The 27797-nt window shown below is 37.8% G+C and overlaps 1 long non-coding RNA gene across 1 annotated transcript; it reads left to right on the top strand.

Moving 5' to 3' along the window:
• The first annotated feature begins 178 nt into the window (after nucleotides 1-178).
• Nucleotides 179-26472, top strand: LOC119262507. The gene is made up of 3 exons (XR_005129705.1): nucleotides 179-2186; nucleotides 2277-2440; nucleotides 26221-26472. It is a non-coding gene; the product is annotated as an uncharacterized LOC119262507 (long non-coding RNA).
• Nucleotides 26473-27797: the final 1325 nt, after the last annotated feature.

Here is a 27797-nt window from a genome sequence, read left to right as displayed (position 1 = left end):
TCAGTGTTACTGCAGTGCTGAGAATGATCCACCACCCAAATAGTACCTGCTCTGTGAGGGTCCATGAGCGTCCTGACCACTGAAGAACAGGGTAAAAGGGGGCTAACAAAGTATCAGAGAAACAGATGGACTACAGTCTGTAACTGTACCTATATAGTAAGTGGAAATGATAAATTGGACAATGAACGTAGAAACAAGGAGGTGGTCTTAATGTTATGCCTGATCGGTGTATCATATGGCTTTGTTTGTCACTCTGTAAGAGTAGTCACATTCCATCACAAACATCTGAAAAATGTCAGCTTCAAATCAAACAGCAATACATTATGGTTATTCCATGTCAGGGAGGGCACATTGTTTGTATGTTTTCTATTACAGTGTATTGTTGATATTCTTCACTACGTTTTCAAACACCTCTACAAAATGATTCATTTGTGCACTATATTAGTGCGCAATATACTGCATGGTTTCAGACATAGCCCTAGTTTCAGTATGGGAATTCGTAAAGGTATTGCTAAGTACAAATCTTCACCACTTTTAAATAGGTGTATCTGTACCAGTCCAAGTGGCAATGTGATTTAAGGAGTAAAACAAACATGGTGCCACATGTACTATTGTGCAAAAGTCTTAGGCATCAGAGAAAAAAATGTAAAGCCATTTTTCTTGGCAATAAACATGTATTTATTCTAAAACACTAACATTAAAATGAATACAAGTAAACAAATGAAGGTAACACTTTACTGTAAGGTAGTGTTTATAAGGCTGTTTAAGCTTATTGATTCTTAAGCTCGATTCTAAGGTTTTTTTTTTTCTGATATCGTGTTGTGTCAGGACACTTTCTGAAAGAAATTAGATGTATGTTATGACAACTGACTTTGTAGCTCACTGTGCATGCCAGTGACATAATGCTAATGATGTGGCATAGCTTATAAATGGTTTATGTAAATGGTCAAGAATGTGTTAGTTTGTTTAACCATTTCCAAACCTCTCCTCAAGGAGATACCATACTAAACCTAGTTTAGGTAATGTGTACTTCATTAAAATTAATCATTGCCTTAGACCTTTGAAAAAAATGTCTACTATAAAAACTACTGTAAAAAATATATGCAGCAATGTCAGATACATTTTGATAGATTTGAATACTAAGCAATGGACATGACTAATAGAGGACACTGTGGAAGAAAGGTTTTGTCTTCACTCTCATTTCACCTTCTAAATTCTCTTGGAATAATGCTGACCAAATATTATTATTTTGATCAATTATCCATCAAAGGCTAAGTATTCTCAAGAGGCAACCATACCTTCTTCAGTGATATTTGAATACATTTCCAATGATCTCTAAGGCAACCCAACCAGAAGAATGTACTAATTTGCTCCGTGCATAGGCCCCATGCACTGATCTGTTTTAATTAGTGCATAATTGGTAGTTAATGTGTTTTAATAGGGGAGCCAGTGGATGGAGCACTGTGAAAAGAGTGAAGATTCCATTCAGCATGAATGAATAATACTATTAATACATCAGACCTTGGGAAATACAAATGACAGGCAGTCGGTTTAGGCAAAAGAATCATACAATCCTTGTTTACATGACGTTCCAAATGTGGGACTTATGATCAGGAGAATCCATCTAATTAACTTTCTTTTCTTTAATCGTTTAAATTCACGAAGCATGAGTGTCATGTTGGATCCTGGGGTTCCAGTGAAGTGTCTGAGGTTACGCAATGTTCGAAACACAGTCACTGTGGGAAATCCTCAGTGCTCTCTGAAACAGTGCTGGGTAAACACCATTGACTGAAATGCTAATTTACTGCATCAAATGACTCATTCAGCTCACGACTCAGGCGCGGAGACACTTTGAAGTCATCGTTCGTGCTCAATTCTTCTCTGGGGCCGAGTTTATCTTTACAAACAACACATAATGACACATAATGAAATGCCTTAATGCAAGGGTAAGGGGTGTGTTATTGAAAATCTCTTCACTTGGCACGTATAAACAATTGTTTACTAACCCCCTCTTTTTGCTCTCTGTTGTTCATGGCTGGAATAACTGAGGCACAGACATGAAGGTCCAGCTAATGATTTTGACATGATAGAAGGATAATCAAGGCTCTTGGCCCATGATCCAGCTCTGTCGCAATGCTTTCCCATAATAAGAGGCTAATCTGTTTCTCTCCTCTACTCACTCCAGGGTAAGATGACCTGTCGAATCTCTCCGAGCCTGCTGCCTGACAATATAATTTATACCTCTGAATGGTAATTTCTCCTGCTTCCATACCTAGCTTGCAATACAAATGAGGAGCGGAGTGAAGACGTGGAGTTTAACTTCAATCAAGAAGCTCTTGTCTAAAGCGGTGGTCTAAAGTACCCCCTAGGAACTCACTGCATCATCTCACTGCACAGTACAACAAGCACCTCAGTGCTCTTGTGATGGTGAAGGAACAAGGTATGTTAATGAACGTGGGATGTATGAAACCGTTCATTAAGGGTGGGATGTGGAGCCCCTTTGTGCACCGCCTTAGTGTCCATCAAATCTGTCCTCCCCTGTAGGGGGTGCTTTAATGGTGGTGTCTAACCACGATAAAGAACACAGTTCTACTTCCAAGGTATCTCACTGTGCCCTTGCTCTCCCCAGCAGCATTAAAGGGAGAATGTGAGGTGGTGACAGCTCTGGTTTTTGATCATGTGGCCTGTCAGTGGTTTGTGTCGACTGGCGAGGAGTGTGACATGCTAGTGTCCTTATAGAGGTGCACATTATGGGGGCGGAAGCAGGCATAAGTCTGTGGTAAATCAGAATGGCAATTATGGGCATGAAATGTAGCTCTGAATGATATTGTGTTATGAATGTTCTTTGAGGAACAGCATATGCGCCAGGGTTACACTGCCTTATAGTGTCTAATTGGTGAGAATGTGTGGCATGCGTAGTGGTAGGCCATTATTTCTTGCGTTATTGCATTATTTAATTAATCAAATCCAGTCCAAAAGCACTATCAACTTTCAGTCCCAAACTGTGCTAACACACATGGTCCAGTCCATTATTTCATGCTACCATTTGTGGATGTGCTGTAGTGCTGTTTGAAGATTCAGAGGGCATAAATCTTTTAAAATCCTTTCATAACGGGTGACACAAAGCTGTGGAAACTCCTACACGGGTGAGAAAAGAGGCAGGAGAACGTTGCCTGCACTGAAGACACTCATTACAATATCAATGTGAAAGAAAATTCTATGTGGTAATAAGAAGAAGACAGAGAAAAATAATGCTATTCCCAGATGAATAATCGATGCTTGCTGTGAAGATATGCCATGCTGCTGCTTATCGTAAAGCCACGCCTCAGTACTCGGAACAGCCAGTGAGAGCAAAACACAAATCTAACATGATTCACCCTGGCCAATTACTGTCTTTTACTTTTAATTACCTGTGTGTTGTCAAAACTGACCACATACCAAACAACTGGAGTACAGCATACATGTGCACTAAACCCATTTGAAACACAGCATGCACAAAACATAATAAATACATTTAAATTGTTTGAGAAATATGTTTTTTTATACAGGTAGTCTGATTAGGTTTCCTATTAAACACACTGGCACAAAACCAGCAGGAGTTGTAAGGGACTCCTCCCACTCCTTTCGACAATTATTGTTGAAAAACAAGTACATTTTTGAGAATTTTCATATTTCATATCAATTTCATCTCCCACATCAGTGATATTGTGCAATCACTACAAGCTAAAACTGGTTGGCTGTTGGATTGGATATGTGTGACACACACACACACTGTACAGTTATTCAGTTATTTGGCAAAAAAATGTTTCTGGTAGTGTGAACCAGCACTTAGCCAAGCAGCTAGCTTAATCACCTTTCATTTGTATCAACATCAAAAAACTAAAACGCATCCACATATAGAGCATTAGCATCTCAGAAAAAGTCTACTCTCTGAAACAGACACTCCAATTATTTTATATGAGAATGTCTTTTTGTCATTTACTTATATTAAGTTTATAGACTTTTTAAATTGTTCAGAATGGCTGAGCTGTGAAAGAGTTGTTAGATATTTGTAATTATTCCCACACATTTTAAAGCTCCAATTAAACCCAAAATAGATAGATGTTTCGTTTAGTCATAGTCAGTAATGACAAAAAGAAAGAAGCACTAACCTGCCATGCCTCTATGTTATAAATGCAGTCATTTTCAATATGTATTTACTTTCTTAAGAAATGCTTTGTCAAGGGTTCTTTAGTAAGGAGAATGGTACTATATAGAACAATGAACACTAAAAGAACCATCTGCATGCTGAAATGGTTCTTTGCATGGTGAAATGTTTTTCTGACTGATGGAGAATGTGTTGTATATGGTTCTATATAGGACCTTTTTGAAAAGGGTTTTATATGGCAAGTTTCTTCAGTTGTTATGGTGTCAAGCTTGTAACAAAAGAAGAACTCTTTCAGGTGCTTTATAGGAGTTTAGAACTGTTTTCTTATAGAAAAGTCACATATGAGTTCATATAAGACGTCTGTAAAATTACTTATGTTTACCAGTAAACACATATGAATAATGTGGGGAACGAAAAAGCAAGACATGTGAAAACATTTTCATATGATTGTTTTTTTCACATAACATAACAATGTGAAAAATAATGTAAATTATGCAAAAACCATGTGTTTATTCACACATTAAATGCATGTGGGTTATTAATAATCATTTCTGTGCTAAATAATTATCACATCAACCTACTTGAGGTATTTATCTACAGCATTTATAGCAACATGCAATGCATTATTATCCATTTTTGTTTGTTTGTTTTTCATATTGACATATACAACATTTGATATCATGACAGTATAATAACTGTAATTGTAGGCGTTTAATTAATTTTATGTATGTTGACTATTGCCTCGTGACATACACCCCCACCCCCATCCCCCAATTATTACCAAGTTTCAGCTCTTTGCAAAACATATAGCATAGTTTAAGATAATAGCTGCTCAGTCTGGGAGTTTAGTCTGAGGATGATGAACTCTGTATATGGAACAAAGAGTTAAGTCATTTTCATTTCCATATAGAAAATAATGGCTAAAACAAAGGGAGAGTAACACGTTTTAGCAATTTTCTGCCTCACCTCTCTCCCGCCTCAGAGGGATTAAAACAATGTCATTTGTTGTAGTAAATCTATATTATTTCATGTCATCATCCTAACACCTCATTAATTTTAGCCAATAGGCTCCTGCTATAAACCTGTGCAGCTGTGCTGATAACTTCAAACTTTTCTTTCCTGGAACTACAAGCCAGACAATTTCTAGTGTTTTCTAGTCTGCACCATCAGTCGTCACTGAGAAAATAAACCCACATATGTTACGGATTGGTTTAAGGTGATGGAATGGTATTGTTTAGTCTGACAGGATAAAAAATTACATTATGACACAGGCCTTTCTGTCTCTGGTGGATAATTAAAAAGTGTGCACTACAGTTGGACAAATTAAAATAAATAAATAAGTGGAGAGAAGAGGCTCGGCACAGGTCCCCAGGGTGTCCATTAAAGGATGTTTTCTTGAATTGAGGTTAGGTGCATTGATCTCTGTCGAGGCTGCTGGAGCTGGGAGTTAACGTTCCTGGCTGCAAGAGTGACTCATTTCATACATTATTCCAATTAAATCACTGTGAATCATGGCCTCTTGGGCTGGAAACCTGCACAACTCATCACAATACCCCCTGTCACATTACGGCCTCGTATTAAACGTGAAAAGACAGTTGAGTAAATGAAGACAAGCACCAAGAATGATGGTCTATGTATTCTTTTTTAAACAATCTGTGTCAGCTCTGCAGAGCCCAGCCCTGGAAAATGTCCAGTTGGATCACACAAACATCACTTTTGCCAAGATGGATGTCTTTTCATGCAAAACTGACATGCAATTTGTAATAAGTGATGCAACATGATTATTTAGTGTGCAACCCTCTCTTAGTCTTTTGTACTGCACTAGTGAAAGAGCTACACGTGGAAAAAGGTGAAAGTATTGATCACGCTCTGCACGTTAATTAATGCTACATGCATACATAATTTAAAACATAGCAGTTAACTGAAAGCAACCAGCTGTATTTCACCTTATAAGCAGAAATGAGCAGTGTTTCTTCTTCTTCTGGCTGCTCCCTTTAGGGGTCGCCACAGTGGATCATCTGCCTCCATCTTGCCCTATCTACTGCCTCCTCTACTTTTACACCAACCACCTCCATGTCCACCTTCACTACATCCATAAACCTTCTCTGAGGTCTACCTCTTCTCCTTCTACCCGGCAGCTCCATCTCCAACATTCTTTGCCCAATATATCCACTATTCCTCCTCAACACATGTCCAAACCATCTCAACCTGGCCTCTCTGGCTTTATCTCCAAACTGCTCCACCTTCACTGTCCCTCTGATCTGCTCATTTCTAATCTTGTCCATCCTTGTCACTCCCAATGAAAATCAGCATCTTCATCTCCGCCACCTCCAGCTCAGCCTCCTGTCTTTTAGACAGAGCCACAGTCTCCAAACCATACATCATAGCAGGACGCACTACTGTCTTGTAAACCTTCCCTTTCACTCTTGCTGCTATCCTTCTGTCACATATCAGCCCTGACACCCGTCTCCACCCACTCCATCCTGCCTGCACCCCCTTCTTCACCTCTTTTCTACACTGTCCATTGCTCTGGATGGTTGAGCCAAGATATTTGAAGTCATCCACCTTTACGACCTCTACTCCTTGTATCTTCACCTTTCCACCTGCCTCCCTCTCATTCCCACACATGTATTCCGTCTTGTCTCTACTGACCTTCATTCCTCTCCTCTCCAGTGCAAACCTCCACCTCTCCAGATTCTCTTCCACCTGCTCTCTACTCTCACCACAGATTACAATGTCATCTGTAAACATCATGGTCCATGGAGCTTCCTGCCTGACCTCATCTGTCCACCTTTCAATCACCATTGCAAACAAGAAGGGTGAAAAACAAGAATCTCTGATGTAACCCCACCTTCACCTTGAAACCATTTGTCACTCCAACTGCACACCTCACCACTGTCTCACTATCCTCATACATGTCCTGCACCACCCTAACATACTTTTCAGCTACACCTGACTTCCTCATACAGTACCACAGTTCCTCTCTTGGCACCCTATCATATGCCTTCTCTAGATCCACAAAGACACAATGTAGCTCTGTACTTCTCTACCAACACTCTCAACACAAAAATTGTATCTGTGGTACTCTTTCTGGGCATGAAACCAAACTGCTGCTCACTGATCTGAACCTCTAGTCTTAGCCTTGCTTCAACAACTCTTTCCCATACCTTCATGGTGTGGCTCATCAACTTTATACCTCTGTAGTTACTGCAGCTCTGCACATCACCCTTGTTCTTAAAAATGGGGACCAATACACTGCTTCTCCACTCATCAGGCATCCTCTCACTCTCCGGGATTTTGTTAAACAACCTGGTTAAAAAGTCCACTGCCTTCTCTCCTAAACATCTCCATACCTCCACAGGAATGTCATCTGGACCAACTGCCTTTTCATGCTTCATCCTTTTTAAAGCTGCCCTCACTTCCACCTTACTAATTCTCTACACTTCCTGATCCACTATCTCTCCCCCCATTGTCCTCCTCTCTCTCTTGCAGTGTTTACTCATTTAAAAATGTGTAATAAACACTGGTGCAAATTCAAGGCAGTAATGTAGTAATGCAAGATGTAATACATACCCTGTGCAATTGACATTATCAACATATTTTTGAGAATCAAGTCTCTCACAAGCTAAATTGCAATTGTCATAGCAAGCTAAAATGATGTGACCACTTGAATAAAAGACCTCAGAGCCATAGCTGATGGCAGTGTGCAGCAGTGCTTAGCCTAGAAGCTATCTTAACAGCTAACTTTACTATCTTTTATTTGTATAACATTATGTGATTATTGTCTGCCAGTGCAGTGAAACCAGGAACAGTTTAATGCACGGGCTTACTTGGGACCAGGTACCACATGTAATTCAGGGCCTCTGATTGCTGTTTGCTTTTTATTTATTTATTCATTTATTTTTAAATTTAATGACATTTACTCACTTCTGCACCAATGATTATTGTTATTCACATGTTGTTCACATCTGTAACTGTTGATTGGCTAGATATATTCAGAACATCTGCTCTGATGCTGATAGGCAGCTGAAACATTTACCAAGTACTTACAGTAAAATATATGAGAGCAAAGCTCAAAAACAAAGTGCAGGAAAATAAGAAGGGGATTTTTAGTTCACTGTGTACATTGTCAACATCAGCTAGCCATCTAGTTAGCTCCCATAGCCAATATGGCACGTTAACATTAGCCATCTTCTTCAGGAGTGTTGTAGACTGAGAGTGACAGTTTAAGAAATGGGACATTATAAAAGACGGTTTGGCCAAGAGAAAACGGCAAGCTATGTTTATTTATTGTTCCGTTAGAAAGGTTCTGCAGTGTTTTAATCTGGAAAAAGCGATTTGCTCCTGGTAAAGGTGATCACACAATAGACTATAGCTCATAATAAACCTGTTTTAGTGATGTTAATGGTTGTAACAAGTGAACTCTACCACACTCTGGTGGAGAAGCAGACTGGACTGAGTGGGAATATTTAAGTAAGGCTAAAACAGTTTGTTGTTTGTTTTCATTACAGGCAATTATTCTGTGTGTTTTCAACATGTATTTGCTATAAGATCATTTGTTGACTATGCCACAACAGTCATTAATAGTGCTTGCTCTCTCTGCTTATTTTAATTATATCATTACTGAGCTACTTTACTAAACATGCACTACAACATGCAGGTCAGACTAAGAATTTCAAATGAAAAAAAACTGCCAGTGTAACAGACAATATAATGTAATCATTGTTTATTATTCCTGTTAATCATATTATTTGTTTTAGTGTTTTAATATTCATTTATAAAGCATTAGACATCACAATAAAATATCCAACAGTAAGTGCATGCTCACGTTTGTGTGTTTACATTGGTGTATGTAGGCCTCTCATCATTGGTGCTTCCACCAATTCCTTTTAAACATTTGTAGTTTGGAACATGATACATGTGACTTATGCAAATTTGTATATTTTAAGAAGCTGAATAGAACAAAAGAAAACATCTATTAATGAGTTACATATGACCCTAACGTTAGCTTGTTAGTTAACTTAAACACTGTAGGATTTGCGGATGTGGAGATTGCATGCGAAGTGCCGAAGAATATTTTGTAATGTCAGTTGTGCTTCGAACCCCCTCAAGCGAATGACTCGGACTTTTGCGAGTGTGCTGAATGAATATTCAAAGAGAGCTCAGACAAAACTTGCAAAGGACGTGTCTTCTGATTATGTGAGTGAATCATATTTTCATCTGTACAAGGTTGATTTTGCATTTGAGACCTAAACATCGAGTCAGACCTTTGAGCCTGTGTGAGACATTAATACATAAAAACTTCCAACAAACCTGTACCTCTGCCTTTTAAATGATCATTTCCGGCTTTACAGGGCAACTCACAGCAGCACACACAATACCATATTTTAGTGTTTACTTTTTTCTCCATACTCAGTAATGCTACTTCTTCCAGTTTTAACAAAAATATTATATAGCGCTGCTTTAACTTTCCACTCCAATTCCTGTTTCTCAGTTTTTTTGCATTTCTAACCTAAGCAGAAATAAATTTAACTAACTTATGTTTAACTGTATCCTGATTTAATGGCAAAACTCAATTTTAGAAACTTACTTTCTTCAGCTAATCTCCAGCTGGCTCTTCAAAGAAGAGGGAGGTGATGGAAGCGAGAAACCACCCAGCAATTTTTAGAGTGTACTTTTGATTATTTGTTCAGATTGTTGAAGAAATTATTTTTATCTGATTTTGTGAAGTTTTTGGGCATCCAATTCTTACATGCTTCTTGTTCAATACAGGTGACAATAAACAATGCAGACATCAATACAGTGTCACTGATAAGTAAAAAGTTGTGGGGTCAGTTCCCACTGAGGGACTTGGACCCCTACTATAGTTATCACACTTTTGAATAAGGTAATATACCTCTTTGGGTTTATAACAGAGGATAAAAAATAATGATGCTTTGTACATTCACAGCATTTGGTCATGTCTGTGAATTCCAGCAGTTGCTTGAGAATTGTTGGGCAGCAACCTGAGTATCAACTTCATTGATAGTGAGCTCAAACCTGCATTGTGGTTTGGACCTCAGTCTGAAAGCCCTGTTTATGGGTATATGCTTCTAAAATCTGAGGTGAAATCTTCCTTGTGCTTTTCCAGTGACATACAAATTTATCTGAGAAATGCCTGAAGTAGCAGTTTTATAGTGCAAGCCATGGTGTCTGTCTGGAGGAGATAAGTGTCTAGTTGAAGTTCCTATTCCTTTTTTTTTAACTCAAGTCTTACTTTTACATAACGCTTGCTGCACCCAGTTCAAGTATTTAATTCTCCTCATATAAAGCTGTAAGTAAAAACTCTTCCCACTTTTGTCTCTCCCATCACAAAGTGAAGGATAAAATGAGAATGAGCACTTCAGACACAGCTGTCCAGATTCATTCTCAAAGCATCCTTTACGGAGTTATTTAGAAAACTAATCACAGTTTGTCAGTTCCACTTAAAATACTACTCACTGCGATATCAGTTGGAAACTGACTGATGAGCTATGTTAAGAAACAGGATCTTTCTATGGAAAATAGGAGTACAATTGTGTTAGTACATATATTAGAGGCCCAATAAATATTTTTTTAGTGCAGTTGTTCCCAGTAACTGCAGTGTTGTAGGCTAGCTGTGTACGCCACACTAATGCAGCAAATTAGGGCAATAATGCTGAGTATTATCACCAGCTCAGGACTGCAAATGTAATAAAGCAATGTATTCTGTCTTTTATACATTCAAATGGAGCTAAATATAACTTGTGAATCAGAACAGAGTTTAAACACTACGTTGGATTATATGTCTGAGAGGAAATGTGTAAATTAAAAGAAATCTAGGTAAAAATGGATATATGAAAAAAATATGGCCTGCTGTTTCATAGAATTATATAATCTTCAAAACTGAGTATAATACAAGGAATAGTTGTTAGCTATGTATTATACACTCATTGAGCACATTATTAGATACACCTTGTATCTAGAAGTATTAAAAAAAAAATCAGATCCACTTACCCTTTTGCATTTTGTAGTTCTATGATTACAGACTGTAGTCCATCTGTTTCTATGCATACCTTGTTATTCCACCTTTACCCCATTCATTAGTGGTCAGGACACCCACAGGACCACCATAAAGCAGGTACTATTTGGGTGGTGGATCATTCTCAGCACTGCAGTGATGCTGATGTGGTGGTGGGGTGTTAGTGTGTGTTGTGCTGGTCTGAGTGGATCGGACACAGCAGTGCTGCTGGAGTTTTTAAACACCTGTGTCACTGCTGGACTGAGAATAGAAGGTAGATCTATTAGAAAGATCATAGAAGTCATAAAGTAGCCATAAAGTAGAAATCGAGAAGGTAGATGTTCCTAATAAAGTGCTCAGTGTGTGTATGTCATAAGGCTGAACCACTGGACAATTTATGTCATACTTTGGTAGGTTTATCAAGTACTGACATCTGACAGCAGGTTAAGTGTTCTACTAATATTTTCATTTACTTACACTGAGAGGTTTTGGAATTATCTGCTATATTAACCAAATAGTCACAGTTATAGAAAATAATCATGAGAGTTCTGAACTCTGAGTTGTTTTGATAGTCCAGGAGTGAGTTGTAGACTGTAGAGTGAAATGTTCAAGATCATACAGATCTCATTTAAGGCATAAATCCTAACGATGTAAATATAATCCAGCATTACGATTCAGGGGGTGCTTCACTTGTCCAAATTACTCAGGAGCAGCCTGTATGAAGAGGTAATCAGGTCTTCAGCAGAACATTAGCTTTTAGCACATTTGAATTCTGAGGAGAATAATTTATTATGACTGCTTGTCAAGTTATGTAAGGCTCTGAGGCAGACCAGGCATACAACTTTGATGCATTCTTACTGTAAGTCATCAAACTTGGCCTTTCGAAAGCTGCCAATTTTATCCTCTTCCTGAAAAGAACTAATCAGAAGGCTTCAAGCATGTAGGCACAGATCCAGGCTGTAATCCTAGTTTTCCTCCATGGCTGAGTGCTCTAGTAATTTTGTCTTTCAAATTACCACAACACTCGGTAGAGTAGTATCTTATTTGAATGCAAGACTAGTGGCCCTTTTGAAATATATAATTTGCCATCAAAATTCAAAGCATATTTATAACTATGATTCAGAGAGATAAAATAATGTGGTTGATCTTGAGTCTTGAAACTGATTACATAGCAGAAAAACATATGAGTTGCACTAGATTTTTACAAATGATTGTAATCATTTTTATGTTATTTTGGGCACGTTTCCAGATGTCATGAAAATGATGAAGCTTTACATTAGCATGCTGGATTATGAGGTATTATAATGAAATGGCTAAGGTTCATTACCTGTAGCTCACTGCACGTGGCTCCTATCATTATTTCAATGCTTTATTCATTTGCAGTTAATAAAAAAAGATTTTACTTAGCAATCAAAGAGAAACATTTGGTTATAAATACCCAAGACAACATTCAATCATAAATCATGTCTGAAACTGACATTACTGCTAAATTGATTTCGTAGTGCAAAATGATTTTATATGGTTCCCAGATCCCATTTGTAATAGAAGCCATGCATTACAGTAATTTTACTGCTGCAATGCATGACTTGAACCCCCTTTGCAATGCTTAAATCACTGTAATGCATGGCATTGAGAGCTTTTACACCGACAACATACAACACTAAAACACGCCAATGCTAAATTAATGTTTTATTTTCAATAATAAAGCAAAGAATTTGTACTTAATAAATGTACTTGTGCTTAATAAATGACTAAAGATTTTTAATTCCTTCGAATGATCCTCATTGTAATGAGATTATATACATACAGAAAACATCTGTATCAAGCTTATACATTTTCTATTTTGCAATAAGGTGTAACTTATGTAATAATTATGTTTCTACAGTATTGGAGAAAACATGGAGTCATTTTCAAAGAGATACTGTATCCTTTTTATAAGAATACTTTTTTCTAGTGATGGATTTTTTTATATAAAATTAGTTTGTTTCTCCACCATGTCCACATCAGACAGTTCCCCAAACAATAGCAACAGTAAACAAAAATGGAATAAAATTACTTGACCCACTGTAATGTATTAGAAATTGTTGTAATTGTAATGTAATATAAATGGTTACTGACAAGAACATGACAGGCTGGACCGCGGCAATAGTTTCATTTACAGTGAGCCCATAATAAATACATAAGTTTATACTTGACAGTCTAGAGTGAATGTGTCTGTGTTTTGGTCAAGATTACTTGTTTAGATTATTACATTGTTGCAGTGTGTTGATTGACAGGATATATATATATATATATATAGTATTTTAAATTATTAATATTTACAAATGAGCAGATCAGAGGGACAGTGAAGGTGGAGCAGTTTGGAGATAAAGCCAGAGAGGCCAGGTTGAGATGGTTTGGACATGTGTTGAGGAGGAATAGTGGAAATATTGGGCAAAGAATGTTGGAGATGGAGCTGCCGGGTAGAAGGAGAAGAGGTAGACCTCAGAGAAGGTTTCTGGATGTAGTAAAGGTGGACATGGAGATGGTTGGTGTAAAAGTAGAGGAGGCAGTGGATAGGGCAAGATGGAGGCAGATGATCCGCTATGGCGACCCCTAAAGGGAGCAGCCGAAAGAAGAAGAAGAAGAAGAAGAAGAAGAAGAAGAAGAAGAAGAAGAAGAAGAAGAAGAAAAAGAAGATTTTAAATGATTAATATTAAATTGTATGAAATATTTAATATGTCATTATATACTGTATCTTAAAATATTTTAATTGCATTAAACAGGGCAGACATCTCAAACGTCACCTCAGTTAGTATGTGAGAGATATTACATAAAATGAACTTATATACGCAGGTGTGTTTAGTCAATATGAAGTTTTATGAAGGCTGCGAAGTCACTGATGATAAAGGTCACTTTCTTAAAGGAATAGTTATCCCAAGATGAGGACATCAATGGTAGACATCAATTCCTGGACATGTTTGAATAGCTTGACATTTTTTTAAATATAGTAATATTTAAAAATCAATGTTATTAATCCACTTTAAAGGCTCATTCAACTCAGTACTTGAAGTCAAAAGTAGAGGGAGTGCATGAGTTTCAACAGTTCTTGTGCCAATCGCCAATACAGATATAATGAGAAGGTGGCATCTGAGGTTGATAATCAGATTTCGAAAGGGGGCCCTCTCCAATCCAGCCACCCCTTTAAAATCTTCCATGATATTGATCCAGTTCTAGTTCTTAAGAAAATAAGTTTAAAGAAAAGCAGATTATTATGTATGTTTAGTACTATTTCAAACTGTTTATGCATGGATGCTGTTTCTTGGTCATACATATAGCATACAGTATGCTTAGTGTTCCATGTGAGCATCATAATGTGCATTAGCACTTTGTTGCCTCACTGCGAGAAGGTCCTGGGTTCGATGCCCTGGCTGGGCAACCAGGGTCCTTTCTGTGTGGAGCATGCTCTCTCTGTGTGCCTGTGTGATTTTCTTCCAGGTACTTCGGTTTTCTCCCATAGTCCAAAAACATGCTGTCAGACCAACTGGGAATACTAAATTGACCTTAGGTGTGAATGTGTGTGTCTGTTTGGTGATGGACTGGTGACCTGTCCAGGGTTTTTCCTGCCTTCTGCTTAATGAGCGCTGGGATAGGCTCTGGCATATATCAAGCATTTTACAATCAGATTTTTAGGACCTGAAATAATGTTTTTATTATCAAGAATCTTGATATGTGTACTTTTGCTTGTGAAAACACTATATAGCATTAGAATAAATGCAAATAATGATTAATACATTAAAAAGTAACAAGATTTTTTTATTTCATGAAAAGTACTTAAAATCTTGTGAGCTAGTTTGAAGAGTTGGATCCAGGTTTTTCCAGGATTTATTAAATTCCATTATCAGCACTTCTGATTTAACACAATGAAGTACTGATTAGCCAAAACAACTGTTGGATGATAATTACAAATAACACTGGGCTTTCTCGAGGAGTGGCTTAAAAATGAAACACTTACTGTCCAAATAAACATTTATAAACATTTAACTCCTGCCTTAAACTTTTGCATGTTACTGTATGTATACATGTAGTCATAAATTCACACTGACTCTCAGGTAGAACTGAACATCAGAAGTTATAAAATATTAAGTTACAACATGTTAGTACAGCTGAAAAAACAGCCTCTGTCCTCTCGTGACACACTAGACTATATTATGCCAAATACATCCTTCATGACCACCACTGTGAGCAGGGAAATGTGTGTTGAATCACAGGATGTAAAATCAGCCTGTCAGCTGCTAATTTAGTAAGAAGTGAATATGAGAATGTAATTACACAGGGCCCCAATTTGGTGAGCTCATCAGATAAAACTCCTTAGCGTTTGGAGGAGAGATAACATTAAGCAAAAAAAATGCACTTTCAAATGGCAGCCCTGAGTCGAGAGATTTTACTAACAAGCTGTTGTTGAATTGCCAGGGTCTCGGTGGAAAACGAGTGTGCCTTCCAGTGCCATACATCTATCGATTGTCTGCCTGATGGAGACATCAAGCGCAGGGAGAGAGAGACGAGGCATTGCTGCTTTCTGTTGGCATCAGCAGGTCTTCACATTCTGAACCAAGCAGCGCGGTCTGCACGAGCTCTACCAGCTAATGATGCCTCCGTCCTGTCACACAAACATTTTAAACAAACCCCTCTTTGTGCTGGAGAGTTCAGCACTCAGCACAGTCACCATTATCGTCTCAGGTGTGGCTGTTCCTGCTGCTAGAACTTATCCTGGAAAGAGAACTCTGGGAATTAAAGAATGCAGATTTTTTTTCTTCTAAAAAGAAAAAAAGAGAGAAGAAAGAGAAGAAGAAGTAGAAATTCAGGTCTTCTAAGCAGAAACATGCAGTGGTCCACAATAATGTAAACAATAGGTGGTCTTTTGCACACTGTTGGTTTTATCAGTAATTAGTATTTTATGGTGCTATCTCAAAAACCATCAACCCCCCCAATTCACTGTGATCGTTTTTATGTTTTCAGACTGAGCTGGTAGGAATGAAGGGAAAATACTGGTATATGTGTAATTGTTTTCATTGATCAGCTCCATTTCAATACAAGGTTGAAAAGCCATTAGTGCAGTTGGGAAATTCTCTCTCTCTCTCTCTCTCTCTCTCTCTCTCTCTCTCTCTCTCTCTCCCCGATTCTCTTCCTCGGCGCTCCCTTTAAAGAGCCATGCTCTGTATCCTAGCAACAAGGCTCACTCTCTCTCTCATAGATCTGCAGTGTCTGTGGCAAAAGGGTGAGAGAATAGGAGAATAGTTACCATCTCATTTCCCTCACATGCCACTCCCTTGCTCATATTCATGGTATGATCAACTTACACTCGAATTATTCTTCTGTCCTTCCGTTGCTGCTCTGTCTTATTATGGTAGTTTATTTATTACCTTCTACTAAAATGCTTCTTATTTGAACTTCAATCCATCTTACAGTCTTCCTTAACTGTGGTAACACAAGCAATGTAATCTATGAAAAACAATCCTGTGCAGTAACATTTTACAGTAGCTCATCCATTCTCACTTGTGCTTTTAGAGGCAGGAAGGAATTCTCAAAGTAGATACAATCATATGCCCAAATCAAAAGAAATCAATTCCCAGAGGAAGTGTGTTACCAAGGATTACATATCATTGCCACAGGCACAGGACGTGGTGGCGCTGAGGGGGATGCAGCATCCCCAGATTTCAGGACTATTTAATTGCAATTGCTAAAAAAATAATGAAAAAAAGAACTTAAAAGTTTAATAAAGTGTATTAAGGGCCTAGAAGTTCTTGTTTTAGGGTGGAGTTTGTATTTTATGTTTTATATACAGCCATATACAAAAGTTTGGTCATCCCAGGTTATATTAGCTTTTTTTTTTGTTGAAGTTTTAAGTAAAAGAAAGTTGACAATCTATATGGTGAACACACTGTAATATATTTTAATGTATAATAATATAATAATTTGCTTTAATATACTGTTAATTTGTTAATAATACCAGTTTAATATACTGGTAAAAATAAAAAACATAAAATGTGGTCTTTTTTATATTTTATACTTTATTTTTTTCTAACATGCCAAACTCAAATACATTGAAATTGTGCAAGAAAACCTGCAGAAAAATGTTATATTTATGTGGATACTCTGTGGAAGATGTGTTACCGTATTGTCACTAATGTAATTTGATCGGCTGTGTTAGAATGTTTGCCTATGATTGTATCTCTTTTTTAAGTCTCCAGCAGCTGCATTGCATTGACTGAAGTACCCGTATCATGACAAAATATCATTTGAAGCCTATATAAGCTGCAACAACAGCCCATTTTGAATTCACTGTTATTGTTATGTCATGAAAACCAATGCAATTAACTATAGCTGCCTATTCAGCCCACAGCAGTTTAGCCCCACCGATTCAAGCTGAAGTTATAAGGAGTGTCTCAGCCTGGACTGAATGTGTGCTGATACAAGCTAGTCAGATCATTTACCCTGGTCCATATTCACACAGTATAAGGGGCAGCTGTGGAGCTGTTGTTTTACAAAATGTGTACAATTTTATTATATATTATATATTAGATTATATATTATATATAGATATATTATATATTGATCTATATTTTTCTTTGGACAGTTATGCAGTGCTATATCAACTGTCCAAACAAAAACACTTCTTCAGTGGTCATCAAGAGTGTAATGAGGTCCCTCCACATGATGGTGACATGATAAAGGTGCTCAGTTTTGCGTAAAAATTCATTTTGGTGGATTGTGCCACTACAAGCCATTAGCCATGCCATGCAGTGTTGCATGAAAACCTCATCAGGCATGTGGTGTGTTGCCAAAAGCCATCAGGCAAGGTGCTGACCCTTCACTGTGGGCTTTTGTGTTCACACTCCAGCTTGACCCATCAGGGAACACACCCAGATCACTCAGCAAGTGTGACTGACACTTCAGTCTCTGCTGGTGGACACACTGAGACGACGTGAGTCCAGTTCTTGATGCATGTCAAAGAATAGCAGGCTGTGAAGCAAGAGTGGCCTAGTTTGAACATATGGAGAGTTAAAGTCCTGGTCAGTGTCTTTCTAGCCTGAGGTAAACCAGACACCATATGCAGGATTAGTGCAGGCTTATACACAGCTTCACTGTGTCCTAGTATTATCATCCCTGTTTTCCTTTTGTGAATAACCACCCTAGACCAAGAGTCGAATGAACTTCTTTACCATCCACGCAAAGCACATTACACAGTTTAGTACATGCCATGCTAAAGTCTTTGTTGAATCCTGCATGGCGCTTTCTGCAATACTGTTGCGAGAAATGTCTTTAAGGACAAAAGGTAATGTTGCCTTATCCCAAAGGAATTATTCAGCACTCGTCCTTTGCTTATTTTTCAGCCTCACCTTACTGTTCAGGCATGGCACGAGTTGGTGATAACCTCTGAAGTGACTCCATGTCATTTATATTTCGAGCTGGATTTGCATTTTCAAGACTTGCTGGCTGCATTGGGTTTTCATATGCCTTTTTCATGAGAGATAGCAGTTATCGGCCCATAAAGGCAAACATAATCACCATAAATTACATAAACACTATGCAATAATACTTCTTTTAATATCCATGCGTTTTTCTGCTGTGATTTGCAGCGACAGTTGTTTTGAACTCTTGGAGCAAATAAAACTATTTTCTGAAAGCAGCCGCAGTGGTGTCTGTGATATTATATTTACAGTCATGTGGCCTGAAGCGTTGCTAGTTCACATTTCTTTATTTAAGATGCAGATTCCAATTAAAATGCTTAAAAAAAGTTTAACCACAGTCAAAACGTCACTGGTATGAAAACACTAGGCATGACTAACAATCATAACTTTTAGCTTGGTCAAGTGGCTTACAGACAAATGTAAACATTATGTAGGGATCATCACATGTAGCCCATGTGTCAAACACAATTCCATCAGGATTGCAATGTAATGTGTACTCTGACTCTCTTCCCCCAAGAACAATCTATGGGACAGTGGTTACACTTCAATTCTATACAATTCTATGCAATTCCACTCCAGTCACATCACCATACACACTAGCTGCATTTCAGCATAAACATTAATTAAAAATAAAATGAAAACATAGTTGTTCTCTGGCCCATGATTGGTCAAGATTTTTCAATATGGCCCTTTTAGTGGTTGAGTATGACGCCGTTGATATATGGCATCAGTTTGAAGGTGACTAAATCTGAAATGTTAGAATTGATGCACTAATTTTTTTAAACAAACGCATGCATGTGTAAATAATTCCTCGATTCACATTTGCACATTCAGCATATTTAAAAAAGATAATTCTGGACTGTGTTCAAATAAATGAGTTGAATCGAATCATGGTGAAATATTTCAATCCTAACTGTATGTTCATGTTGGTGACCAGCCATTTCCTATGGGAGTTGGTGATTTGTAGCCATGATTTAGTGACAAGCAACAAATTGAGTTGAGATTTTCTTGACTTGAGACCAAGAAACTAATTTCTCCAGTCATAGGCATTGGTCCCCAGCCTCTACTCACTTATTGTTCCTAAGGTATTTCGTTCTTATATCCAGTAGTGTAGAAATAGAAGAGAAACCTCTAACCTTATAACTGCTGTTTATATTTTAAACAGTGAACTATAATAAGTGGATATTTTTAGATTTTCTTGTCAGCAGCTGGAAAGTACACACAGTCACACACAACAACAAGAACAGCTTTAAACACACCTACAGGAGACAAACTTGAGCTGACATTAGTAATTTGTCATTTCCTAACGTGAACAGAATGCAAAGGGTCACAAGTGGACTGAATCATTTTAAATCATCTGTAATTTGGACTATTTCTGTTGGCTTATTCATGATAAACTTTTCCTACAGTTTTAGGGATGTGAGAAAATGACATTAAAAAGCAATTTATCTGGTCAGTGAGTAATTATTTGCACAGAAAAACAGTAATATTACAACAAATACAACTAACATTCACAAAATGAGTGCTGTGCTTTGGCTCAATCAGTGCTTCATTCCATGAAATCAAGCTGTGAGCTGTTCATGAAATATAAAAATCCATCTGATATTAGCAGTCATTTTGATTTATTCTACTGTTACAATGTTGCATGGATTTTTACAAGTGAAAACACACTTATTGTACAGATAAATGGAACAAGACCTTGTCTCAGCATTTTTGTGTTATAATTGTTATTTTTTATTTTTTTAAGTCCAGCTGCCCATTATTTTGTGATAAATTAAAATGAAAGTTAAAAATGTTTGCAAAGTTATCATTTCAGAAAAGTAATATACTATTAGACCTTCTTATACTGTACTCAGTAGAACAGCATAAACTAAAATCTTAATAAAATGAAATATCTTAAAGCTACACTATGTTAGATTTGATGATCTTCAGACCCCTCTGATGGAAATGTATAATTGCATGTAACCTGAAGGGGAACATTTTGTAATGTTAGTTGTGCATTGGAATTCTTCTCTGAGTGGATAAATCTGATGATTGTGAGTGTTGAAAGAATATCTCAAGAGAACTCAGGCAAAACCTGGAGAACTATGTGTCTTATGAGAATATGAGTGAGTTTTCTACTATTGTCATCAGTTTGATTTTGATTTTGCAGTTGAAACCTAAACGTCGAGCCAGACCTTCTTTGCACATGAGATTAATACGAAAAGGCTCATGATGTGGTCTGAAAAACCTCCACAACATCCCACCCAACACTCCTGACTTTTAAATGATCATATCAGGCATTACAGAGTGACTCAGGAGTGCACAAACATCAAAAGGAGCAATACTACTTCTTTTCATTTTAACAAAAAAATCTTACATAGTGCAGCTTTAAAACTTCAATAAGCACTGTAAGTAGGCTAGTGTTATTTAATTGTGTAACAGGTTGTCTCCCTCTGGAATGGAAATTACAGTTCAAGTGTTTGCACAGCACAGTGTGAGGCGGACAGTGCCCTGGGCAGGAAACAGTGGCCCTCACTCTGGCTCCCATTGATCTGAAATTTCACCCTGGATGGCAGACCAACTTTTAATATTTGGCTTTAATTACCCCCTGAACCTTCTTTCTCACAGGTTAGTGTAGAGACATTATTCCCAGAGGGCCAGTGGGCAGTGAGAGCTCCCTGGAGCCCTCCACACAGAAGGACAACAGAAGAAAGCTTTCAGCAGAATGACTAAAGCTTTGCCACAGCTCTGAACCAATCAGCAGGAAACTAGTGTTCTTTGTGTTCTCTCAGTACATCTGAATAAATCATATTACTGCATGGAGGATATTGTGAACGTGTGAAAACAGAAACAAAGTCCATAATTACAGACACCAACATAAAAAAGAAAGCTTCAGTTGGTAGCATATAGTAGCTGAAAAACATTATCTTTTCAGCCTATAGTTACCTGATGGAGCCTGTCTCTTTCTGTCTCTGTTCTCAGAGCACATTCTCACAGACACAGCCCAGTAAATGCCTGAGCACAATTATGGCACCAACATTAAGCAGCAATTAACATCTGTGGTAGAAATATTAGGCCTATTAGGTCTATTCTGCTATTTCGATTTTATTTATAGCTTTTATAGCCTGGTACTCAAGACCATTTCATCTCCTTCTCTATCTAAAAACCCAAGGCCAAACAGTGCTTCTTCAGTCTAGTGTTATGCCCTGAAATGGGACCATGAGAAGCACTCAGTGATTTAGTCTGCTTTCATAATAGGCACTATTTAAATTCTTGTGCAGTGCAATCAGGTTGTGCAGGAGGGAATTTGCTTCTCCGTATAGCAGTAGCAACATAGTTTGGTAGATTTAAAGGGAGTAAATAGAGGACAGATGTGAATTGTAATAAAGGTTTGACACAGTAACATTTTGAAGTGTAACACTAAAATTGGCATGCTAAAACTGGCAACTCTGTGATACTGCATGTTATTAAAACTAGAGGCTCTGAACTGATTCTTGGCATGCATGAATGGCTCTAGTACAGAACCTTTATAATCTATATTTCCTTTAAAAAGTCATTTAAAGCCCACACATCTAATTTACAAAAATCTTTTAGAGGAATCAACAATACTTCACTGTAGGTACTGTTCATAAGGCTACATAACACCTACATAAGCTTGTCATGACAACTAACATAACCCCTATATAAATGTTTATAAATACTTATTCCAATAGACATCATCCATCTTAAAGGCTACCTTAGCTAACTGACAAAATGGGTAAATGTAACTTTTTCAGTGAATAACGCCTATTGGAATAAGCATTTAAAAACATGAATGTAGGGACATGTTAGTTGTCAGGATGAGCTTATGTAGGTTACATGTAGCGTTAAGAACAGAAAACAGTAAATAATCTTGCAAAGATTCTTTATGGGACCAAAAGTAGTTCTTCTATAGAATCCCTCCAAAGAACCCTTTTAGTTTACAAAACAACAGTGTAAGTTGTGCATGTTATCATTTCATTGTCCAACTATGGTAGTATTTAGTTTTAGGTTAGATCACATATTACTGAAATGCCTATGCCCAGTGTTCTTCTTAAGGGGGAGATATTATCTCTTATCTTTTTGTGTCACTGAAAGAGATTAAACTGGCTTCTTCAGTAAAGGTAGGCAGTTGCAATATTTACCAAAGCAGTCAACTTTAAAGCTGTGAAATAAAAGATAAAGAATTCTGTTTCAATGTCTTTAAAGCTTCAAATGCTGCCATGTTATAATACCCAGTGTGGGAAAGTGAACGTACACCACAGTTACACCTCAGCTTTATGCTAATATACCATTACCATAGAGATGCTAGCAGAAATTAGCATTATGGCAGCAAAGGTGGTTAAACGAAAGCTAATTATAAAATGAACATATAGGTCGTCAAAAGGTCATCAATTTCTGTAACTGTACCAAGATAACAAGCTGTTCTCTTACTGCCCAAGTCTGAATGCATTGCCTTATGCTGTACACCAGTGTATGCATAATGACAATAGGCTCAAACTGAATTGAATTGAATACATAATCAACTGTAGCATCTAATAGATAGGGTGTGTCTCTTCTCATTAATCAAAGCTTGCTTTGCTGCAAATGAGCCCTTTTAGTGAATTTTACTGCAGTTCAAGAGAAGGCTGCAGTTATGGCCTTGTGGGTTTGCACAATTATTAAATTGCTTACTCTCCAGCAAGGTTATCCCCATGGCAGAAATCTTGGAAAGCATTAAAGGGAGGAGAGAAAAAAAAGCTCTGCATGCAGTCCTGCTTATATCTCCATCTGAACACTAATAATTGGGCTATCATGGGCATTTCACTGCTTTATTCTATGTGTTTCTGTCTAAATTATCTCAAAGTAATTCTTCGCCCTGAGGACTTTCCACATTGCATACAAACAGTCCAAGGCTGGCCTCATGGTTGCTTCCTCACAGCTGTAGCCTCTCTTTGTTTGCCTTTGCTGACATGCATGATCATTGTAAATTTTATTATGACTGCCTTCTGACCCTGGCTGTTTACCAGCAGCTAAATATTCCCCTTGTGCAATTGTGTCACCTTCTGATTAAAAATGTCAGCTGAGCTTTATAGGTGACGGACAAGGGTGGAAATCGTCCCCTGGTATTCAGCTCAAAATAGTTGAGTGGTCCCTCCGAGCTGTGGAGTGTTGCAAAGAGCAAGTAGGCCTCATCAGCCATGGGCTGCTAACCCTCACTGGCAAGACAAGGCTGGTGTCCAGGAGTGATTTGTGCAGGAGAAGAGGCTGATTTGCTTGTCATGATTGTCAGAGTCCTCTGGTCAAACACAAGTGTGAGGTGTTGCTGAGGCACCAATCAAGCTGACAGATCTGAGCGTGGTGGGGGGACTGCCCGAGCTCATTTCCAACCATCAGGAGAGAGAAGCACACGAGAGGGTGTCTCTGACTTTGTCAAACCCCTCAGTGAGGTGAAACAGCTTTGCCGCTGAAGTGCAGCTGAACCCCCCTGAAGACCCTGTCCATCTGTTTCCCTCGGCCACTCCTCTCCCTCTTGTCACTCACTGAGTAAACAAACAATCCTCTGCTTATTTATCAGGGACATTGCACAAGTCTCTCGTTGGTCAAATCCTGCTAGGGCTCAAACCTGGCCCTTCTCTCTGAAAAATAAATGTGCTTTTTGGCTTCAATGTGCAGTTCTTGGAAACACCTTTCGATAGTGTAGAACACATCAACAGAGGCACAGTAGGCACAATAACAAACATAGTCTGCCTAAATCCAAGGATGGCTTTACTCAGTGAAACTTTCATGGAAAATTAGTTGAAACCTACATTAAACGAAATAGCACTTGAGGGAAATGGCACCTGCAATTCATTTGAAACTCAGTTGGAAGCATCTCAACTTTGTGGAGCAAGTTTCATGAAACAGCCAATTCAAACATCATTAACATATTGTGTGACCATGTCAAGTGATATACTTGCAAAGCATTGATTTTGCAGAGAAAATAAAGCAGAAAATCACAGACTCAAGCTTGGAATTCTGTCATGCATTTAGGGCAGGATAAGTGAGACATCTAGCATGCTATAACACTAATGGCAAATTTAAACATTAATTTAAGATTAATTGACCCATATTAGGCCCACAACGGGGAAATTTCACCTCTGCATTTAACCCATCCATGAAGTGAAACACCACATACACACTAGTGAGCACACACACACTAGGGGCAGTGAGCACACTTGCCCGGAGCGGTGGGCAGCCCAATCTGCAGCACCCGGGGAGCAGTTGGGGGTTAGGTGTCTTACTCAAGGACACCTCAGTCATGTGCTGTCGGCTCTGGGGATCGAACTGGCGACCTTCCGGTCACAAGGCTGGTTCCCTAACCTCCAGCCCATGACTGCCCCCTAGGGCTTACACACACACAACGAAAAAAAAACGGAAAAAGAATGGCAATGACAGATTGTCAATGAATGTCCATGATAATCATTTAGCAACACTTTACTGTAGGATTCTGTTCATAAGGCTATATGACACCTACATAAGCTTGTCATGACAACTGATATAACCCTACATATATGTTTATAAATACATGTTTCAAGAGGCATATCTGTCATAAAGGCTACTAAAGACTTTGATCAAAACTGGCAAATGTTACTTTTATAGCAAATGATGCCTATTAGAATAAGCATATATAAACATTTATGCAGGGTTATGTCAGTTGTCATGACAAGCTTATGTAGGTGCCATATAGCTTTATGAACAGAAACCTACAGTAAAGTGTTACTAAATGATTATCATTGACATTCATTGACAATCTGTCATTGTCATTCTTTTTCCCCATATCTATATGGTTATTTCCTATAAATTTGAGTTTTTATTATCGGTTGTGTGTGTAAGCCCTAGAAAATGAATGTTTAAGTAGCCATTAGGGTTATAGGCCGCTGTTATGAACAGAACCCAACAGTAAAGTGTTACCAATTATCCTGTAGATGTATCTAAATAAATACTTGAGGTGAAGGAAAATTATTTTATTAGATTTTTTTTTATTTTAATAAACTTTATTTATAGAAATTATTTTTTAGTTGAATAAAACTAGTTCAGTTGCTTTTTACTACATGAAACAATTTTTGGGGGTTTAACTGAACTGAACTTAATTTTTTACAGGTTCTTCAAGGAACCAAAAGGGGTCCTATGGCATTGCTCCAAAGAACTCTTTTTGGCATCTTTATGGCTAAGAGTGTTGTTGAATTGTTGTCATGACCTAGATGCCAATGCTTCAAAACTTTGAGCTGCCCTTCATAAAAATGATTCATTCATGCTTTTGGGGTCATTGTTAAGCATGTCTGCTTCTCCACAATAGTGGAAGTAAGTCATTAAATCTGAGAGAAAGAGACTTCAATGATGTAACCCTTCTACCTTGAAAAAAAGAATGTAAAAGCTGTTTTATCTGTCCAAAGTGTAAATGAGCATGAAGAAAAGGAATTTTAACATGCATGCTTTTTATCAGTGGTTAAAAGCATAAGTGCAAGTCTACTTAAACTGTCTACTATGAGTAGACATTCTGTTGTGAAATCCTCTCACTTCCAGCGTGGAGTCTCACCCTTGAATCCTTGTTTCTGTTATCTCTTCATACACTCTTCTATTAGAGCTTTGTAGGTCTGCCAGCGCTTCATGAAGGTGTGATATCAACACTTGATGGGCACTCGGAGGAATGGGCTTGGGAAGTGGAGCAGAGTGCCTGAAGGACTACACATCTGAAAGTGCGGGTGAAGGCCTGGAGGGGATTTCGGTACATCTGTGAAACATGTTTATATCTGGGCTTAGCAAGACATCAGGGATTTTGATTGGCTAAGATAACCCAAAACTCATCTGTTCTTCAGGAGCAAAGAGAGCAGAGATTCTAGAGAGAGAATGGCTGTGATTTGCAATAAATTTAGAAGTCTATGGTTTACTGTTGTTTTGCTATTTGAATGTAATTACATAGTTACATGATACATTGCAATGAATTCTGTATCAGTAAATTCAAGTCCATTTTTATGACATTTTTCCTTTTATTTTGATTTAAAAATGACAAAAATATGCCAAAAAAATTTGCTTTCCAGAAAACATGACTGCACTACAACTTAATGAACTTAAATCATAACCAGTGTTCAAAAGATTCAACTCCTTTCCAGTTGTAAAGTCTCATAAATGAATTAACTTAAAAGGCAAAGTAAAAACCACATATGACAGCAACAGAAGGTTAGTTTAGCTAACACAACAGTGGTTGTGCGCTATTTCACTGTATGGCTTTGCTTACACAAATATGATCTACATGAAAGAGTCATCTGAAGGAAAACTTGCCTACAAGCTCATCTTAAAAGTGAATGTCCTCAGTAGCCTCTAGAGAAGTTATAGGATTTTTGTAACTGAATGCAATGGACTGAAGTAGTGAAAACCGATCTCTTTGGAGAAAAAAGTGAGCAACATTTTATTAAGTGAACACCTTGCAAACTATTAAGCATGGGGGTGGATCTGTTATGCTTTGGGACTGTGTGACAGTCAGTGGCACCGGAAACATTGTAGGCAATGGAAGATTCCACTAAACATCAGTAAACAGCATTTCAAGAAATGCAAACTGAAACTTTTTCACACTGCCCTTAGTCAAACATTTGAGAACATGAAATGAACATGAAAATTTGTGGGCAGATCTTAAACATGCTGTGCATGCAAGACAGCCCATAATGTGGCAGAACTAAAAGCATGTAATAGTAAGTGAAAAGTCCTAAAACAAGACTAGAAAGAATGCTAGCTGGCTACAAAAAGTATTTACAAGATGTTTGCAGAAGTGGTGTTACTATGTGCTTAGTTGAGAGTCCAAACGTTTGCATATGCCACAATTAATATTTTATTTTTTCTCATCTTCAGTTAATCAATGATAAAGTGCTTGTAAGCTAACATTTGAAAAATTTTACTTCTGAGGTACAAAAATCAATAAAATATGTAATTTGGACAGAGGTACCCAAACTTTTGCATACATTTGGATAGAATCAACCTCTCATATACTGGTCACACAAAAAGCTGGCCTAGTCATTGCAATCTGTGGACGAGGCTGCATTTGTCTTGGAAAATCCATTTTGAAAATGTAAAGTATTAGAGTGGGAGGATAATCTGAGATTATTTCCACACAGATTGCTTGGAGTACAGCAATCAAATCTGCAGACTGAAACGGTTTGCCTGGCAC

Source organism: Pygocentrus nattereri, chromosome 26 (assembly GCF_015220715.1).
Source record: "Pygocentrus nattereri isolate fPygNat1 chromosome 26, fPygNat1.pri, whole genome shotgun sequence".
NCBI classification, from domain to species: domain Eukaryota; kingdom Metazoa; phylum Chordata; class Actinopteri; order Characiformes; family Serrasalmidae; genus Pygocentrus; species Pygocentrus nattereri.
Note: the sequence above shows the minus strand (reverse complement) of the source record. Positions and strands in the feature narration are given on the sequence as shown.